This window comes from Chrysochloris asiatica, unplaced genomic scaffold (assembly GCF_000296735.1).
Source record: "Chrysochloris asiatica unplaced genomic scaffold, ChrAsi1.0 scaffold00024, whole genome shotgun sequence".
Classification (NCBI taxonomy): Eukaryota; Metazoa; Chordata; class Mammalia; order Afrosoricida; family Chrysochloridae; genus Chrysochloris; species Chrysochloris asiatica.
Window position 1 is genome coordinate 27987595 of NW_006408542.1, and position 17182 is coordinate 28004776.

Genomic DNA, 17182 nt, shown 5'->3' on the forward strand with positions numbered 1-17182 from the left:
TGATACAACCTTGCTTGCTGAAAGTGAAGAGGACTTGAAACATTTGCTGATGAAGATAAAGGAACACAGCCTTTGGTATGGACTGCATCTCAATGTCAAGAAAACAAAAATCCTCACCACTGGACCAGTAAACAACATTCTTATCAATGGAGAAAAGATTGGGGTTGTCAAGGACTTCATTCTTCTTGGATCAACTGATCACCTAGTGGTGAATAATTCATTAGATAGCAATTGACTTATGACACTCCCTGTTGCTACTGCTGATGGTTCTGACATAACAGCATTTGTTGATGTTTAAGGTCTTTTGTTTAGTAGATGGCTAAAATTAATGTCTGATGGGCTCTAGCAAATATATATTTCAAAATTAAATTAGTTTTTTATTCTGTAAATAGGAGGCAGTCGTGAAAATAATGTAATCTCTAGGGACAAATATGGAAGGCCCTAGAAAAAAGTATAAAGATAAAAATTTTAAATCTAGTTTATCCCAAGAAAAGGATACTTTGTGTACCTTACCCTCCATTCTCATCACATCGTCTGCCTTATAGTCTTTGATTATAGAACATGTTTTCTACCTACTCTCTGCATATGCTGAAAAGAATTATCTTTAGGACTTTTAAACCACCCTCAATTAGTTTCTCATCTTCAACTCCATACAAACTGCTATGGCTACACAAACCTTAGATCCAAGTTCTATTGTAAGAAAGACCACCCAGGACCCACAAACACTTTACCTTTTAGCTGTCACTGATATCAGTAACACATGGTATTAGAGAATGAGCCTAAAGATCTGTCTCTTGTGTTTTGTTCTTTCCAAACTCTATTACCAGTGTTTTTCCATGTAGTTTATAGCAATTTACTAGATTCAATGCTTGCCATGCCATCACCTTATTGGGAAAGGTGATGAAACCCTGGTTTCTCATACATCTAGTCATCATTCAAAATTGAATTGGAGGTCCTTTTTTTTCTCCTGGAACTGTGTGAATAATGAGACAAGATACCTTTCAGTTACCTAGGGCTCAGATTCTTCAGATATAGCACTTTGTTTGGCTCTCCTGGATTATATGAAGAAAACAGGAATTTTTTGGATCTCTTCCTCTAACAAATAATTTCTCTGGATCTCATCTTGTGGGACAAATTCTATTGGTTGTGCCAGCTTCTTAGGCCCAGTCCAACACTGTTGAGGTAAAAAATTAATAGGTTTTGGCACATGGAGACTGGGACCTTGGCCCTGCGCTACCTGTTTGCTCTTGTCCTGGAGTAATGGCGGGTTCTCAGTTGTACTGCCATCTCCCACTGATGTAACTGACACCAGTGAGTGGGGGCAAAGGGTTTACCTCTCATAAGTTAGAACTCTTCAAAACATCTTTTTTTCATTGTCATCTCTTAGTAAAAATTTCCACGTTGTTTATATGATCACCTTTGTTCTTCTTTTGGGGGTCATGTTGGTAATAAAGAGCCTTAGGAAGGAGTGACGATCAGCACCCTGAAATAAAGACTTTTTGGTTTCCATTTACTGCTGAGTCAGCTGTTTACTCTTCGTAAATCTCTGTGGGAAGCAAAGCATGTGTTGCGCTCTGTGATCCATTTTTCCAATATCTTGAAGATGGTTCTGTATTGCTTCAGGGATTGCCCTAGTCTTGTAGTCTTTTCACCAGAAACATGGCTTTTCCAGATTAAGATTTCTGTTTTATTGAGCTCTCTTTCCATGAGAGAAGCAGTTTCCTGGCCTTTCTCATGTAGTGTCTGGAACTGGGACAAAAATCATAATCCCAGCAGCTTCTTTCTCAAAGGGCTTATACATAGTACCAGGAGCAAAACTCTCTTTCTTACCAGCTGATATGAAGTCAAAGATGCACAAGAATGCCCAAACTTGCAGAGAGTACCCATTTGACCTCGCCTTGATGGCTTGATGATGATAACTTGACTAGAGAAAGATTAAAAAAACAATTTTTGCACAAGAACACCCAAACTTACAGATAATACCCACTTAACCTGGCTTCAATGGCTGGATGATCAGAGCTCAACTAAAAGAATAAAGAAAAAGAAAAAGAAGAAAGAGTAATCTGATATAATTTGATTAACTTGACCTATACCTATGGATGCAGTAGCTCAAAAGAGGGAACAAATTTTTACAGCAAGGATCATTCCCACCACCTCAATACAAAGGGTAGACAGGGGTGAGCAACTTGGACATTGGCTACCCAAAATGGGGGGAGGGGGTCTACAAAGGCAAGAAGTGACTGGCTTACAAGCTTTCAAGAGGGAGCCTAGATCCAGAGGGTGTGGAGGAAGGTAGAATCTCCACTGAGTAGTATCCAATCTGTCTGGGCAGGGCTGATGAAAGGAGATGTGGATAGCACTCATGTGGTACAACAGTGAATAATTACTATCAGGGCTGACTGTGAGGGTTGGGAATGCAAAGGTAGATGTTTTGTAGTAAAAGGATGGGCGTGGTTGACTTGGCAGTCCAGGAACAGAGGACGCTGGGACCATCAAGGGAGAAGAGCGGAGTGCAGGACCCTACCCAGAGAAACAGTGATGCCAGAGATGGAGACAGAGACGATGGTGTGGAGAGGTGGAGTCTCTGGGAACTCTAGACCCAGAGAGGGAGAGAGGCTGTGTGCTGATGATGAGTGGGCAAGCTTGCAGGGTGTATTATATGGTTGGTTGATGATGCATAGAGGGGATTGTAACCATGGCAATGAAATGATATATGATAGGATGAATGTAAAGCTAATGTTCTCCCATGTAAAATATCACATAATTCACACTAAAACATTTTTTTAAATACAACCCTTTTTGTTATAGGAAACAAGTGTAAATTGTTATAATTTCATGAACTTGACTTATACTTATGGATGTAGTAGCTGAAAATACCAAAGGAGAGTGAAGGAATCTTCACATCAAGAATCAATCCTATCCCCTCTTTACACAGGATTGATAGGGATGGGCAACTTAGATATTGGCTACTTAAAATGAGGAGGCAATAAAGACACAAAAGTGACTGGCTTACAAGTTTTCAAGAAGGAGTTTAGTTTCAAATTGTGTGAGGTAAGGTAGAATACCCACTGAATAATTTCCATCTTGTCTAGACGGGTCTGGTAAAAAGAGATGGGGATATGATTCTTATGATTCAACAGTGAGTAATTGTTATCATGACTAATTGTGACTGTCACAACTGTAAAGGTAGCACTTTTGTAACAAAAGAGGGGGAGTAGTTAACCTTACAGTCCAGGATCTGGGGACCCTAGCACCATCAAGGTAATAAATCATGAGCAGAATGTGGGGCCCTATCCAGAGAAGCAGTGACACCAGAGATGGAGGCAGAAATGAGGACAGGGAGAGATCTCAGAAGCAGCTGAGGACTCTAGACTCATAGAGAGATAAAGGTTGTGTGCTGGTGGCCAGGAAACAGGCTTACAGAATGTGCCATTTTAAGTTATCATATATTCTGGAATGTTTTTGTGTAAACCCCTTAAAACAGAAGCAAATACTGTTAAATGGTGATGCATGGAGGAGATTATAATCATTGCAATGAAACAATGACTGTAAAACTGATGTTCTCCCATATAAACTATCACTCAATTCACAATAAAAACTTACAAAAAAAAAAAAAATCCTCTCTTTCTTAGACATACATTCTTGAATAGAGTCAGAGGTATCCTGTTGATGCTGAAGGAGTCTTTTCAGTTGCCTCTCTCCTTCTGTTTCTAGCTCCTCCAGGACATGCTCATCACCCTTCACCCATGAAGAAGCTGTTTACCATCTTCATGTTTCCACAGGGCCCCTCTCTCTAACTTCTCTGCAAAGGCTTCTGACTATGTAGATCACAAAAAACTATGGACAACATTGGGAAGAATTAATACTTCAGTACATTTAATTGTGTTCATTAAGAACCTTTGCATAACCCAAGAGTCAGTTGTTTGAATAGAACAAGGAGTTACTGAATGGTTTACAATCAGGGAAGGTATACAAGGTTGTATCCTTTTATCATTGTTATTCAGTCTGTAATCAGAGTAAATAACCCTAGAAACTGGAGTATATGAAGAAAAACATGATATAACAATGGGAGGAAGACACATTAATAACCTGCGATATGTAGATGGCATAACCTTGTTAGCTGGATGTGAAGAGAACTTTAAATACTTAGTGATGAATATGGAAGGCTACAGCCTATAGTATGGATTGCACTGTACAGGATTTCCGATGAGCAATGGAGACAAAGGAAATCTGGCCCAAAGCGTTTCTGATACTTTATTTCTTCACAGGAGCAATCAGCCTCATCTTTATCTCATATAGCAGCTAGTGAGTTTGAAGCACTAACCTTGCTGTTAGCAACACAATGCTTTACTCACTGTGACACCAGGGCTCTTACATTGTTGTGGATATTGTTAAGTTCTACTGAGTCAGCTCCAGCTCACAGTAACCCTGTATAAGGTATCCGAGGTGTAGCTTGTGGGTCCAGTGTTTATCCTACAGCACGGCACCAATACTACTATACTCAGTATTTAAACACACACACACAAACAAAAACACAACTTACTTCCATCTATTCAATTCTGACTCAGAAGTACCCTGTTCACAGCTACAGAAAGTCTAATTTCTCTACTGTGGAGTGAATGATAAGTTTGAACCATCAACCTTGAGGTTAGCTGTCTAGTGTTTATCCCATAGCACAAGTACTTCTATAGCTGATATATTGTTGTTGTTAGGTGACATCGAGTTCATACTGACTTATAGTGACCCTATGAACAACAGAATGAAACACTGCCCAGTCCTGGGCCAATATCACAATTGTTGCTACATTTGAGCCCACTGTGACAATCAATCTCGCTGGGGGTCTTCCTCTTTATCTCAGACCCTCCACATTACTGAACATGATACACTTCTGCAGGGACTGGTCCCTCCTGACAACATGTCCAAAGTTTGTAAGATAAAGTTGGCCATCCTAAACTCCAAGGATCACTCTGACTGTACTTCTTTAAACACAGAGCTGTTTGTTCTTTTGGCAGTAAATGATACTTTCAATATTCTCCAACACCATAACTCAGATGCTGGTGGGGGCCATATTAATCAAGGAATTGAAATGAAGGGACAACATATTAATCAAGGAATTGAAATAAAGAAATGAGATGATGGGGACCCTGCACATGAAGAGCTCATTGTTCTAGCAAAGCGACAATGAAGTGTTTTCTTTGGATGGCAAAGCCACAAAGAAATATTCTATGCAAAGGCCCATAGTTAATTTTTCTGTTTTTGAATCATTCTCCAATTTATTCATGGTTTTATTAGCATCCCTTTATTTGAGATTTTGACTCTCCTACACTGTAGTATATTTTTATTAAAAGTTAGAAGCCATACATTTACTCTACTTGTAATCATAGGTAATTTTATACTTATATTAACAATGTTCTTAAAGCTGCTAGGAGACAGGATTTATTGGTTAAATTACTACCAGCTTAGGTTTAGTGATTATAAACATTTTTCCTTGTAACCTTAGTTCAAGACAATAAAGAATTCTTAACTAGACCATGAATAAGAGCTATGGGTACACACATATATGTAAATAAAAGGTTTAACTTAGATGTTCTTAGATTGATAAGGGAAGTTGTTTTACATGGCCTCAGTTTTTCTGATAAGTGATGCTTTTGTAGGCTACAAACAAATAGTGTATGGAGGGAGTTAATTACACCTGACAACTAAGATTGATGATTTAACAAGATTAATAGATAGAGGTTAAGAAACATATGTAAAGGTTAACTTGCTCCTCAGAGAAAAGAACAAAAGCTATTTATGTAGGAACAAATGTTTAACCAAGAGGTTGCAAGAAAGCAGGATGTCACGTATGCTCTGATGTAATGCTTGAACTTCTTATCCCTGATGTAAACCTAAGGGTTGTAAACCATAAAGAATGTGCCCCCAGAATAGATTGTACTTTGAAGACATTGAGTGCTATGAAAGCAATGTTTTTGTAACTGTATATAAGGGGGTTGTAAGATAGAATAAGGCAGGAGAATAAAGCATGTAAGAGAGAAGATTTTGAATTCATCACGACCCATCGACTCTGTGTGATTCTTTCCCGCCAACGCCACATTCGCCTTCGGAACCCCTGAATAAGTTTGCTGAGGCTGGCCCCCAGCAAAATGCAAAAATTCAATGGTCTTCCTTATTCATTGTCCAACTTTCTCATGCATATGAAGTATTGAAAATACCATGGCTTGGATCAGGAGCACCTTAGTGCTCGTTGCTCTTAAACACTTTTGCTCTTAAACACTTTAAGAGGTTTGTGCAGCAGATTTGCCTAATGCAGTACATCATTTGATTTCTTGCTTGACTGCTGCTTCCATGAGTGTTGTTGGTTGATCCAAGAAAAATGAAGTCTTTGACAAAGTCAATCTTTTCTCCATTTATATGGTTGTTGTTTATTGGTCCATTGGTGAAGATTTTTGTTTTCTTTACACTGAGATGCTTTGGCAGTAAGTATTTCAAGTCCTCTTCACTTTCAGCAAACAAAGTTGTATCATCTGCATATCACAGGTTGTTAATGAGTCTTCTTTCAATCCTGATGCCATGTTTTTCTTCATATAATACAGCTTCTCAGCTTATTTTCTCGACATACAGATAGAATAAGTGTCATATTTGTTGTTGTTGTTAAGTACCATGGAGTCGGTTCCAACTCATAGTGACCCTACATAGGGTTTGTAAGGTTGTAAATATTTATGGGAGCAGAAAGCCTCATCTTTCTCCCACAGAACAGCTGGTAGTTTCGAACTTCAGACCTTGAGGTTAGCAGCCCAATTCATAAATCATTTAAATGTAAATTTAAGAAAGGCATATTCTTCCTCTTAGGGTCAGATAACCTGACTTCTGCAGGTCTAGTAAGACCCACTTGAGGTTTTAGCAAACAGCACACACAGACAAAAAGCAGTAAGTAGCAACAAAGTTTTATTAAGCTTCGAATAGTACACTTCTCAGAAGAAAAGAAGCATGCAACTACTCTCTCTCAAGTGAGAGAGCCCAGGCTTTGGTTCTTTCTCCTTCTTTAAGGGTTTTGACTTGTCTTCCTCAAGTTTAATTCTGATTGATGGCCGGGTGTAGGTGGCACATAATCTGCCTTTGCATCTTTCTCTGTTTTTTTGTCTAACATTGCTCTATTTTTCAGAAGGTATCACGGACTAAAACTCCTAGAATTGTTGACTTAGGTGTTGGGATACAGTTAGGCTGGCTGTTAGGTTCCTGATCTGCCTCTAGCATTTCCATTTAAATCTGCACTGTTCACCTGTTTCAGTTTTAAAGCAGCTGGATGTGAATGCAAAGAGAACCAACTGAATCCTGGAAGAGTGTTTCTGAATGGATTTCAACTGTTTCATTGGGAAGAAATAGTAAACATTTACTTTTAAAAAATAGTTCAAATATTAGGGTAATAAATGAAGTGATAATGATCTCTTGCTAGTGATAGAGTCTGATGATATATGATAGTTATAACAATAACAAACTACTATGGACTGGAAATAGAAAGCAATGGTCTTTGAATGAAAAAAAAAAAGAAAGAAAAGAAAATGTGACAATTTACAGCATTCTGAGGAGAACAGTTGCTCTTCACCTTAGTCTGTTTTCTGGTCCTATATAGAAATATAAAGTGAACAACGACAGATGCTATCTCTGTCCTGCTGCTTCTGAACCTTTCATCTTTCTTAAATAAAGAGGTTGCATTCTTGCACAATCTAAATGAAATCCTTCTGTCAATCTTTAATTTAATCTGAAATTCTATGGAAACTACCATGAATGTGTGCGTATTACGTCTTCTCCTTACATGTTTATTTCTGTTTCTATTAGAAAACATTGTTGATGTATTTCCATAGTCCACTTTTGAAGTTTGGACTAAATTTTGATCAGTATTTTACACCAATCTTTATTATCCTACCACTATTTAGAGTTTTGGACAGCAAACATGCAAATTAATAATAACTTTAGTAATTTTAGAAGCTCTAGAAATGTTTACTGGAGTCAAACCAAGCTTCTCCAATGTGTTCGAAAGTGCTAAAATGACATATAAAATGTGTTTCATCCAATATGCCCATATGTGTCACTAGCAAAGATAACAGAAAAGGTTTTCCTCATTTCACTTCATCCATTTTCTGAGTTAACGGAGTATTTACTCTCAGCATAAGAAAAGGAGCTTATGAATAAACTATAGTGATAATCTACATGTGCAAATCAGGAAAAATGTTTATGTTCTCATGAATGTATCATTCCAGAAATATTAAATGCAGTCTGGATCAAATACAATCAGACAAAATTAAATTTGCCTAGATTTAAAAGGTATACACATAGATAATGTATCAAAAATAATTGTTTGATGTTCAATAATTTCAAGAGAACTTGCTGATCAAGAACCAATTGTATTGAAGTAAGAAGTCCAAGCTATATTGGAAGAATTAGTGAAAAAACCAAAATTCCAGGAATGGATGAAAAACCGGGTGAATATTTCAACAAATTGATGCAGCAATAAAAGCACTCACTAGTGTATGCCACAAAATTTAGAAAACAGCTACCTGGCCAACCAGTTGGAATGGATTCATATGTGCGCATATTTCCAGGACAAGTGACCCAATGGAATGTAGACATCATTAAATAATATCCCTGATATTACATTAAAGTAAAATTTTGTTGAAAATAATTCTGAAACAGTTATAATAGTACATCAACAAGGAGCTGTCAGAAATTCAATCTAGATTCAGGGAAAATATGGAACCAGGGATATCATTGTTGAGGTCAGATGGATCTTGACGGAAAGAAGAAAATATCAGAATGATGTTTACTTGTGCTCTACTGAATACTGGATCATAACAAAATATGGATAGCATTGGGTAGAATGAGTATTCCAGAACCCTTAATTTTGCTCATGAGTAACCTGTACATAAACCAACAGGCTTTCATTAGAACACAAGAAGAGACTGCTGAATGGTTTAAAATAGGAAAAGGTGCGTGGCAGGGTTGTATTCTTTCATTATACTTAAAAGCAACCAATATACTGAAAAATAGTTCAATAAACTGGATTACATGAAGAAGAATGTACCATCTGGATTGATGGAAGTATCATTAACAACCTGCAATACGCAGATGATAAAACCTTGCTTCCTGAAAGTGAAGAGGACTTGGAATAAATATTGTTGAAGATCAAAGACTACAGTCTTCAGTATGGATTGTACCTTAGCATTAAAAAAAAAAAAAAAAATCCTCACAATTGGAGCAATAATTAACATCATGATAAATGTAGAAAAGTTGAAGTTGTCAAAGACTTCATTTTACTTGGACTCACAATCAATATTCAGGGTAACAGCAGTAAAAAAAAAAAAAATCATATGGCAGATTGTAGTAGTCAAATCTGCTGCAAAAGACCCCAATAAAAGGTTCAAAAACAAAGATAACAGTATTTCAACTGAGGTACAACTGATCTCAGCCATGGTATTTTCAGTCCCCTCATAAGCATGTGACTATTGGACAATGAAAAAGGATGACTGTAGAAGAATTGATACATTTGAGTTATGGCATTGGTGAAGAATATTTAAAGTACTATGGAATTCCAGAAGAACATACAAATCTGTGTTGGAAGAAGTACAACAAGAAAGTTCCTTAGAGGCAAAGATGGCAAAACTTAGTTTCCTATAATGTGGACATGTCTTCATTAGGGACCAGTCACTGGAAAAGGATACTATGCTCATTAAAGTGGAGGGTCAGTGAAAAAGGAAGACCCCTGACAAGATGTATTAACACATGTTTACAACAATGGGTTCAAACATATCAACAATTGTGAGAATGGTACACAACAGCACAGTATTTAGTTCTGTTGTATATGATTTCACTATGAGTCAGTACTGACTTACTGGCACCCGACAAAGATAGCAAAAAAAACAACTAGTTTACAACAGTATGTTAAAAAAAAAGCACCAAAAGTTTCAGAAAATCATGTAACTGACAATAATATGAAAGGGTAAAAGGCCTCCTAGGAAAGATAAATAAGCCTGCTGGGCTTCTGACAAAAACACAAAAAAGTCTGAGTCAGACTTTCATTGTACTGTTGGTTCAAAAAGGCTGAAAAGTATAGAAGAGACATTTTGTAATTGTGACTAATAGAAAATAAAAAACATCTTTCATATTGCTAATATTTTTATAATAAATTTCTCACTATTAAATATTATTTTCAGTAAAAACACAAGATAAAATATGATCCTCTATAATGTTTATTTTGAAAAAAAAATCACAAACATAATTTCTGTTACTTTCTTCTACTCCAATCTTCACTTAAAAAAAAAAAAAATTAGCTTTAGATATAGTTCATTTGGCTAACCTCTCTAGTAATGGGGATAGGAATTTTCAGCCACACTTAGCCTGGTTCAAGAATATCACAGATGAATAATGCCAGCAACCAAACACCTGAAGTTTAGTGAGAGGATCGCTATAGAGATTATATCCTGGATTCCTCTCTTTGCACATTTCTTAATTTTCTGAAGGTCAATGGACTTTGAGCCTCTACATATTTCATGACAAAATTAAAACAAAATCAATATTCAGCTACTGTGAGAACTGTTTTTCAGTACAGGTGAAAATAAAGCATAACTAAAAAATTGGGGGCATATTATTAAGAGGGAAATAATAGAATATTTCTCCTGAAACATATTCATCTAATAAATTTAAATAACTTACCTAATGGCTGTACATAAAGAAAAAAGGTAATAACATGGATTGATTAAATTTTAAAAGATAGGAAGAAATGAGAAACTATCATAAAAAATGATATATAAGTCATTGAAAGAAATATAATGCAGAGTTCATTTTGTAAATAATCAAATTACAGATGATAAAGAAGGAGATTCAGTTGCAATGTAAAAAGAAAATGTGAGTCATGAACAGATGTGAAATCCAAATCATAGTCATTTTCAAGGAAGAAAGCATAAAATAGATAAGGAAATAAGAAAAGTTGCATAAGAGAATGGGAGTTATGGAACCTGACTTGTTCAAAAATAAAATCAACAAGTAGAAAAGAACAACAATGGAAGTTTAGAATATTTATTTCAAAAAGAAGAAAGAATTCAAGTTTCCAAGGAGAAATAAAAGGTTTCTTCTATTAATTTTGGAATGAAATTAGCTTCAGATTTATCCTCTGAAAAATAAATGTCAGATGAAATAAAGCAATGTAAAGTTCAAATAAGGATGTAGCTCTATAACTGACTCAGATCCATCTCTGCTTTTTTCACCAGATTTTACAGGAAGCAATTCTATTTTGTTATATAAATTATGCAGTACAACAGATCAAAATATGTTTCTAAAGTGTGATCAAAGGGCATTTTGAAAGGCAGAAAGTATTATCCATAGTAATATCAAAAATTGAAGTATGACTTTCAACTACCCAGATTTTTTCCTCTGTTTAGGTATAAAATACCTAAAGTTTCTCTAAAAAAATCTATTTTTCTCCCTGTATTCATAATAAGAGGTTGGACTATATGCAGGCGAACATGGTATTTGAGTTGAAGAAAACATGATTAACAACCTATGATATGAAGGTGATACAACATTGTTTGCCTACAGTGAAAACAACTTGAAGATGAAAGGCAATGACTACAGCCTTCAAAATGGATTAAAACTGAGCATAAAAAAAAAGAACTCCCAAAACTGCATCAATAAACAATATCACGATAAATTGCAAAGATGAATTTGCTAAGCATTTTATTGTTCTTGAGTCAACAACCAATGCCTATAGAAGCAACAACCAGAAATGAAACCAGTAATAATAACAAAAATATTTCAGAACTTAAACAAAGATGGAAAAACCCTGAATTCATTCTATGAAGCAAGCATAACCTTGATACCAAAGTCAGGCAAAAACACTACCAAAAAAGCATATTATAGACCAGTATCCATCATAAATATAGAAACAAAAATTGTCAACAAAATCCTAGACAATAGTCCAATATCATATCAGAAAATAGCAATACATCATCACCAAGTGGGATTCACACCAGGCTTGTAAGGGTGGTTCAACATTAGAGAAAAGATCAGTGTAATCAAAACCATAAATAAGATAAAAGAAAAGAACCACATTATCATATCAATTAATGAAGAAAAATCATTTGACAAAATTCAATGCCCATTCCTGATCAAAACACAGCAAAACAGGAATAGAAGGGAAATACACAGCATAATTAAGGATATACACACAAAAATGAATGGCAAACATCATTCTCAATGGAAACACACTAAAGGGTTTCCATTGAAAATGTAAACCACACAAGGATGCTCTTCATCACCACTGTAATTTAATATTGTATTAAATGTTATAACCAGACAAGGCAAGAAAAGGATATAAATTTATTCAAAGAGGTAAAGAAGATGTAAGTTTAACTCTGCTTGCAGATAATATGGTCCTATGTATAGAAAATCCCAATACTCAAAATGTATATTAGAAACAATAGAAAGATTCAGTGAAATGGCAGGAGACAAGAGCAACATGCTAAAACCAGCTGGATTTCTCTACACTAACAAAGAGAACTCTGAAAATGAAATCAGGAAATAAATACAATTTACAGTATTCATCCAGAAGATGAAAAACTTTAAGATTAAATATAAAAAGAGATACAAAATATTTATACTAAGAAAATGTCAAAATACGACTTCAAAAAACTAAAAGAGACCTATATAAATAGAAGACAATATGATGCTCTTGAATGTTGTTGATGGGTGGTTCAGTCAAGTTGGTTCCGACTTATAGCAACCCTATACCCAAGAGAGTGAAACACTACCTGTTCCTGAACCAACCTCACAATTGTTGTTATGCTTGACCCCACTGCTCCTGCCACTATGTCAATCCATCTCATTGAGGGGGTTTTCCTGGTTTGTATGTTTTTGGTTGACCCTCCATGTTAGTAAGCATGATGTCCTTCCCTTGATAAGATATTCAATATTTGAAAGACAAAATCTTATCTTCTTGGCTTCTAAGGAACGTTCTGGCTATATTTCTTCCAACTTAGATTTGATTGTTCTTCTGGCAATCCATGATACTTTTAGTATTTTCCTCCAACTCCTTAACTAAAATGCATCAATTCCTCTATTGTCTTCCTTATTCATTTGTCCAACTTTCACATGTATAGAAGGCAACTGAAAATACCATAACTTGGGTCAGGTCAACCTTTGTCCTTAAACTGACATTTCATCTTCAGAAAACTTTAAATAGGTCTTGTGCAGCAGATTTGCTTACTACAATACTTCCAGAAGTGTTTCTCATACTCTGCCTCTTGAAATGGTTGAACATTTACCATTTCTTTTTGGTATATTGACTGTGCATATTACTTTCAGCTTCTTTTGATAATTTCTGCATCATTCAGTATTTTTGCCCAGTTTTGTTGTTAAGTGGTGTCATGTCATTTCCAACTCATTTTGACCCTGCATAAGGTTTCCAAGGAGTGGCTATAGAGTTTGAACCACTGACCTTGCAGTTCTAAACAACCTTGTAGTCCAGTGTTTATCCTACAGCACCACCTCACACATTGAATTTTTTCCTTTAGTTCTTTCTGCTTGAGAAATGCTGTGTGTATTCTTCTCTTTTGGTTTTCTAAGTGCAAATATTTGCACATTTCAATATAATCTTAGACTTTGCTTTATTGAGCTGCCCTTTGAAACTTTCTGTTTAGTTCTTTGACTTCCTCATTTTTTCCGTTTGCCTAAAATCACTGTGCTGCCTACCAAGTTTCAGAGTCTCTTCTGACATCCATTTTGGACGTTTTTTACTTTCCTGTCTTTTTAATGAACAAAAGTTGTATGGTATTCTTGATGTCATCCACAGCTCTTCTGGTCTTTGGTCATTAGTGACTAATGCATCAGTTCTGTTCTTGATATGGTCACTAAAGTCAAATGGGATATTAGAAAGGTCATACTTTGGCTTTTGTGGACTAGTTTTAATTTTCTTCAGCTGCTGTCTGAATTATATAAGAGCAATTTATTGTATGAATCCTGGAAAATTGGAAGTTGTCAAAAATGAAATGGTATGCATAAACATTGATATCTTAGGCATTAGTGAGCTGAAAAGGACTGGTATTGTCCATTTTGAATCTGACATGGTTTACTATGCCAGGAATGACAAATTGAAAAGGAATGGTGTTGCATTGATTGTCAAAAAGAACATATCCAGATCAGTCATGAGGTACAATGCTATAAGTGATAGGATAATATCCATGAGTCTACAGGGAAGCCCAATTAATACCACTATTATTCAAATTTATGCACCAACCACTAAAGCCAATGTGGATGAAATAGAAGAATTCTACCAACTTCTTCAATCTGAAATCGATCAAACATGCAATCAAGATGTATTGATCATTACTGGTGATTGGGATGCAAAGGTTGGGAGCAAAGAGGAAGGATCAACAGTTGGAAAATATGGCCTTGGTAACAGAAATGATGCTGGAGAACACATGATAGAATTCTGAAAACCAATGATTTGTTCATTTCAAATACCTTCTTTAGACAGCATACACATGGACCTCACCAGATGGAATACATAGAAATCAAACTGAGTACATCTGTGGAAAGAGACGATGGAAAAGCTCCATATCACCAGAGAAAATAAGGCCAGGGGAAGACTGTAGAACAGACCATCAATTACTCATAGGAAAATTCAAACTAAAGCCAAAGAAAATGAAAACAAGCCCACAAGAGCCAAAATAGGACCTTGAACAAATGCCACCTGAATTTAGAGATCATCTGAAGAACAGATTTGATACATTAAATACTAAAAACTGAAGACCAGAAAAGTTGTGGGATGACATCAAGAATATCATACATGATAGAGGTGGGCTTGATGGCGGCTAGGGTGGAGGTGCAGTGAAGGTCGCCATCAGCAATAACACAGAATACCAGACAAAGCAGATCCAGGGCAGAGCACCAAAACTCAGAACCACAGAGATAGAAATATTTTAAAGGTTTGAAGGCTTATAGCTTGTGGAGTTTGGAGATGAAGTAAAAACTTACGTACTTTTGAATCTGCCGGGTCGGGCTCAGAGGCCTGAGCCGACATCTTGGGCAAGACCAAGCAGCAAGATGAAACAAGGAGAGCAGAAACACCATGGAAAAATGCTGCGGGAACTTTGGGACAAAGGTGGACAATATATTTTGTCAGTTATGCTTTGTTCTGATTTTCTTTTTTTCTTTGGTATCTGGTAATTGGTGAGCTCACTGTTTGCCCATATCCATTCTGGTGAATAGAGGGAGAGCCTGAGCCGAGTGGCCACCCCCCACCCTCACCACTGGTGGGTTCTTCTGCCACGCATGTGCACGCATACTCAACCCAAGTGGAGGCCTGAACTTTTAATATCTGTTTCCTTTTTGTCCTGTTTTTTTTTTTTTTTTTTTTCCTCTTATCACGGGAAAGAGTAGAAGAGAGCTGAAGGGAGTGAAAGAGAGCCAAAGGTTGGATTGGAACCTGAGGAATAGCATAACAACCAACACTGGCAACTTGGAATCTCTCGGCCAGCTTTGAAGGCAGGAACTTAGGACATTAAAGCCATACTCATATATTAAGCTACAGATTGTTTTTTTCCTTCTTTTTCATCTCTCCCTCATCTCCCTTTCCTGTGATTAGAGACTGCAGTATCCAGTCTTGTTTTTGTTGGTGCTGTGTTTTTTTTTTTTTTCTCTCTCAATTCCCCCCCTCCCCCACTGGTGCTGTTTTACTGTTATATGCACCCCCTTCTGCATTTGGAGGACTCTTTGTCTCCCTATATTACAAAAGAAGAGTCAGCAACTGCTGCCATATAGCCAAGCTACAATCACACTCTATAAAAAACCAAAACCCAGGCAAGAACCAATACCAGCTACCATATACCAGGGAAACAGACAACACCTGTGAAAGTTACTCTGAGTTAAGCAATAAGAAGACTTGAAAGGCGGGGCACAGCTTGATGGTGGCTAAGGTGGAGGTGTAGTGAAGGTCGCTGTCAGCAATAACACTGAGTACCGGGCCAAAAAGAATGAGGACAGAGCTCCAAGGCTCGGACCCACAGAGATAGGAATGTTTTAAAGGTTTGAAGGCTTATAGCTTGTGGAGTTTGGAGCTGAAGTGCAAGATCGCGTACTTTTGAATCTGCTGGGCCAGGCTTGGAGGCCTGAGCCTACATACTGGGCGAGACCAGGTGGCAAGACGAAAAAGGGGCCGCAGAGATGCCACGGAAAAACGCCATGGGAAACTTGGGGAAAAAATGCATGGTGGACTTTGTCAGTTTTGTGATGTTCTGATTTAATTTTTTTCATTGGTGTCGGATAATTGGTGTGCTCACTGTTTGCCCACCTCCATTCTGGTGAATAGAGGGAGTGCCTGAGCCAAGTGGCCACCCCCCACCCTCACCGCTGGTAGTCTCTTCTGCCAGAAATCCGCACAGACACTCAGCCCAAGCTGAGGAGCTGATCTGTGCCCTTTTTGGCCTGTTTTTTATTACGGGTAAGAGTGGAGTCCTGGTGTGGTGCTGTGGGTTAATGTGCCAGACTGCAAAGCCTTTTGAATTGCAGGGTCGGTGGTTCAAGCTCACCAGTTGCTCCTTGGAAACACTATACAGGGTCACTATGTGTCAGAATTGACTCGACAGCACTTAACAACAACAAGGAGAGGAGAGCAGAAGTGACTGAAAGAGAGTTTAAAGGCAAAACCTCTCCGACAGCTTTGAAGCCAGGAACTTAGGACATTAAAAACAGCTATATTAATATACAGATTTTTTTTCCCCTATTTTTCTTCCCTCCCTCTTCTCCCTTTTCTGTGATTAGAGACTGCTGTACTCAGTCTTGTTTTTGTTGGTGCTGCGTTATTTTCTTCTGCTTTTTTTTTTCTTTCTCCTCTTTCTTTCATTTTTGTTTTTGTTCTTGTTTTTAATTTTGTTTTTGTTTTTTACCCAACTGGTGTTGTTTGGCTGTTATGTAGCCTCCCTTTTGCTTTTGGAGGACTCTGTGTCTCCCTATATTACACGAGAAGAATCAGCAACTGCTACCAAATAGCTAAGCTGCAATCACACTTTATAAAACACCAAAACCCAGGGAAGAACCAATACCAGCTGCCATGTTGTTATTGTTGTTGTTAAGTGCCATCGAGTCGGTTCCGACCCATAGCGACCCTGTACAGGGTTTCCGAGGGTGTAAATCT

At 37.1% G+C, this 17182-nt stretch overlaps 1 pseudogene; it reads right to left on the minus strand.

Moving 5' to 3' along the window:
• Positions 1-734: 734 nt before the first annotated feature.
• LOC102831302 overlaps positions 735-17182 on the minus strand; it is a 21348-nt pseudogene continuing 4900 nt past the window's right edge.